This window comes from Arvicanthis niloticus, chromosome 15, assembly GCF_011762505.2.
Source record: "Arvicanthis niloticus isolate mArvNil1 chromosome 15, mArvNil1.pat.X, whole genome shotgun sequence".
In the NCBI taxonomy this organism is placed as follows: Eukaryota; Metazoa; Chordata; class Mammalia; order Rodentia; family Muridae; genus Arvicanthis; species Arvicanthis niloticus.
In genome coordinates this window covers 39584429-39589014 of record NC_047672.1, presented here as the reverse complement: position 1 = coordinate 39589014, position 4586 = coordinate 39584429, and positions in this window count along the sequence as shown.

Below are 4586 nucleotides of genomic sequence, written 5' to 3'. Positions count from 1 at the left end.
CAAAATCGTTCTTATTTTCTTGCAACAGTTGGCACATTGACCAGCTCTCATGTGAAACATGACTCATCAGTCACTGACAAACAGAAACAGTTGCTCAGAAATCCTGGGCAAAAATTCAGTGGATCATCCTCACTCGTTATGAATTATTATCCCAAAGTACAGTCAGGGTAAATGCAAAACATTTACAACAGAGCATCAAGCTAATCACCTGTGAAGATGACTTCCCTAAGCCAGGCAAGTTTCAGGATAGACTGATTTCATCCATCTTTTAGAATATCAGCAATTTCTCCTCTGTGCACTTCAGTTCTGAACGTACAATTTTTTTCCCCTTTAGAAAGAGAGAAGATCATCGCATGACTGGAAAGCACAAACACATCGCTTTGTTTCTCCCCTCTAGTTCTGTGTTCCAGAAAAGTGGGCACTCACACTTATCTTGTTTACACTTAACCTGACACTTGTAAGTATATTTTGCCTAAAGCAACAAAAAACAAGAATGAACAAAGTCTTTGCTATCAGATCTCAGTCTATGATAGAAAGTACAACATAATGAAAATATGGCTCCCCACCCACCCACCCACCCCTGCCTCTGGAATCTGCGGTTGGTAACAACGAACGGGAGTATGAAAGGTTATGGTAGCTTAGGATAAATTTTCACATACTTGGGCAGCGTAGGCTTCTCACATCTTATCTTAATTTCATCATGGTTCTACACATGGAGGCGTGAAGGTAAAAACCAGAGCTCCAGCATCCCCAGCAGACTAGGTTTAGCCGCAGTATGGCATGAAAGAGATAAGTAAAAAGGCAAAACTGAGTAGGGCTTTATTTAGTCTGACCTTTATCTAGGGATCTAGAAACCACAAGCGATTATTGTCCGGTTGCTGACAGGAGTTGTAGGCTTAAGTAGAGGCAAAATTGGGACAAGAGATATACAAACGTAGGCATAGGCATAATAGGTGGTCGACTCAATGGCTCAGTTCCAGGTCAGCCATGTGTACTGAAGTTCTTATTATTTTCATCGCTTCAGTTTAATCTGATTCTAAAACTCTTTTGTTCCTGGGTAGTCTCATTTCAGGATGGTCTGTAATACAGAGTTTTGTTCTTCCCGGAATTCAAGATGGTTCAAGAGGAAAAGTTAAGAACTATGGCTTACCTCTGTGCTTTAAGCCAAAGTAAAGGAGACAGACTTAAAGAAAATTAAGACAGAGGTGGTCAACTTTATTCTGCTTTTGATTACTTTGTAGACCTAAATGAGGAGTCAAGGCTGTCTAGCAAAAGCAACTTCTAAGTGCCCCTTTCAGCTCTGACTTTATGCTATGGGATTCTGAAAAGAGAATTATAAACTGTTCTTTTACAAGTGAAGGCTCCAAAGGTTTCCTATTTACACAAAGGTAGTAAGCATTCTTCTTATTTGACATTGTAATTGATTTATGAATATATACTTTCAGATAGCTTCCAATCATAAATATTTTATATATCCACAGAAAACCAAATATGCTTCTTTTATTTTATTTTTTTCAGAATACATTGCCATCCTGGAGAGCCTGAGTTTTTTGACTGCTTCAAAGACTGTTCTGTGATGACTCTCAGCCATGGTCAGAATTTCCACCAAGTATGATCTTTGGAGCAAAAGTCTATTGAAGGTAGAAAGGAAAAAAAAACTGCCCCTTGTTAGCAAATTTCAGATTTTGAGATGTCCTTCAACTGTAAATAGTTTAAATTCAACACTTACTATCAAGACTTAATTAATATGAAATTTTAAAATTCAGAACACACAGGAACCTCTTGAAACATTCTTGAAACAACTTGAGCACAGATTACTCTCTCCTAAAGCATTGGTTCTCAACTCTCCTAATACTGAGACCCTTTAACACAGTTCCTCATATCATGGTAACCCCCCACCCCAGCCATAAAATTACTTTTATTGCTACTTCATAACTATAATTTTGCTACTGTTATGAATCACAATGTAAATATCTCTGTTTTTTGATGGCCACCCCTGTGAAAGCGTTCTTCAACCCACAGGTTGAGAACCACTGTCCTAAAGTCTCACAACAAATGGGCATGTTTTTATGTTGTTGATTTTTAAATGTTTGCCTCAGGAACTACTTGGAAGTATTTTTTTTTCTTCCAAAACTATATCATATATCTCAGAAGTCTTAAACCACCTCCAGGTGGTCCAGTTGAGAATCTTATGGAACCTGCACTATATTGTTCAACAAATGTTCACAGACTGGAGACACACTGTGATATTATAATTTAACATAATCCCGAACACACTAAACACCATTAAATGGAGAGGAATTCCTGTGAATTTCCAGGGAAACCCAGGGAAATGCAAATGAGTTTCACTTCCTCTTCAAGACAAATGATGTGAATATCCAATCAAAGTATGTTTGGTGCTGAAGGAAAATGCAGAGGAGTCTTTGAGTTCTGCACATGCATGCAACCAACAGGCCGCCTTTATTGACTGCTAACCCTTGAATGAATTTATATTTCAGTCTCCCCAGGAAAATCACTCTATAAACCAGTTTATGATTTTCTCTCTCTGATCTTCATTGCAGCTGCTGATTACTGAAAGCGATGATCTCAGAGTCGGCTGTCCCTGCCAGAGAGCTCGCACACAGAGAGATGCCTTTGTGAAGCCAACCATAGAAACCTGCATAAAATTGGCCTTCTTTCTTTAATAGAAGCACACGAACAAAGATGAGTTTGTTGCTGACTCAGAGCTCAAAGCTTTGTTTTGTAAAGCCTTCTGAATGTATTGCACTCTGCCAGAGAAGGGTTTCTTCCATCGAATAGAAGGGGAGGGTGGGGGGGCGGACAGTAAGCGGAAATCAGACAACAAATCTGAGTGCACACCCTTTGGGTGAAATTTGTGAATAAAGTGGTCTGAAACTTTTTTTTTCCTTTTTGCTGAATACCGTTCACATTTCAAAAACTGAATAAATATGAAAGGAAAAGGAACTTCAATTAATAGGATGCCTTTTGATTTGTAGGGCAGAACTGCCACAGCAGATGTACCAGCAAAGAGGATTAGATTGTCCCTTCTATGAGGCACTGAAATTTCTTTTTTTTTTTCCCCTGTAGTAACCCCATTGAAGAGAGGCTGTCTTTAGTGTCTAAGATTCAGAGCTGCAAAGAAACTGTTGTCCTGGGGCACAATGGACCACAATCATACGACCCAAGAGAGAAGATGCAAGGGGAGAGCTAATTCCCCCCTTGAAGTCTGAGCAGGGCACTTTCAATCTTACTATTTGTAAAAAGGTGAAATTCAAAGAAAAATTGGCCATGCACTCAAAATTGATATAATGTGCATTAAAGTGACTCTTAAAACATTCAGGAACAACATTTCTCATGTGGAAGATTCAAATTGAATCAAGAAGGAATCTCAACTAATTGTCCTTGGTTTTAATTTAATCACTCCAGTGTGCTCTGGGTTTTAGAAGGGTGTTGGTTTTGTTTCCAATTAGTGTTCAGATCTTTATCTAAAAATATAGGCCTACTTCCAATCAAATGGAATAAGTCTAGAATGTCAAATGTCATTGTTACCAGAGCTCAAAGCATTCAGCAGCAAATCATACAGAGAGCAAAGGAAAGGATGATAATACATATTCTTCCTGACCTTGGTGTGGCCATGAAGGACAAGGGAGACCAAGAAAGGGTGTTTGTCCTTAAGCCTAGTCCATGGTCCTGTCTTTACTAACAGAATTATCAGGAACGGTAGTGAGACCGACCAGAACACTCAGCTGGGGCCTGAGACTATGGAAAATCGCTGTGTAACCCAGATGGAAGGAAATCGTGAATGTTGGCATAACCACAGACTCAGCCATTCAAGGGAAGGGTGAGGTCAGCACACTGAGGAAGTGAGGAAAATAATTCCCCCCTCCCTCTTCTCATCTTTCCTATTTCAGCTTCTTAGAGACAAGCTGCAAATCTGTCTGAGGCCAGGGACAAATGTTCACACAAATGATTTTCTTCTGTGCTAGTCTAACCTGAGAGTCAAGCCATTCTATTTGTTGTTCTGTGGTTTCATCCTCTGACAAGATAAAATCCGCACACAGACACTGCAGCATGCTCACAGGCACTGTGTGCATGAACAAACACACACAGAGACACACACAGACACAGACACACACACACACACACACACACACATAGGGACACATACACACAGACACTGACATACACACACACACACACAAAGACACACACTCACACAGACACACAAACTCACAGATACACACAAACATAGACACACACACAAACTCTCTCTCTCTCTCTCTCTCTCTCTCTCTCTCTCTCACACACACACACACACACACAGACCACGTATGTGAGCCTTCTTGTGTGATAGGAAAACTGTGTTTTCTACCAGTTATGATTCTGTAAGAACAACATAACAGTGTTTTTTTTTAAACTGACAATTGTCATTTTTTTATATATATATTTTGGTAGTTGAAATGTGGGCTATTTGAACTTTCAATTAAGGGTGACTCCATCACTAGTCTTTTGCTCTGGGCTCCTCTGAGCTTGCACTTCTTGTGATCCCCTTGAACAGAATTCAGAGCAGATTCACAGTATAGAAT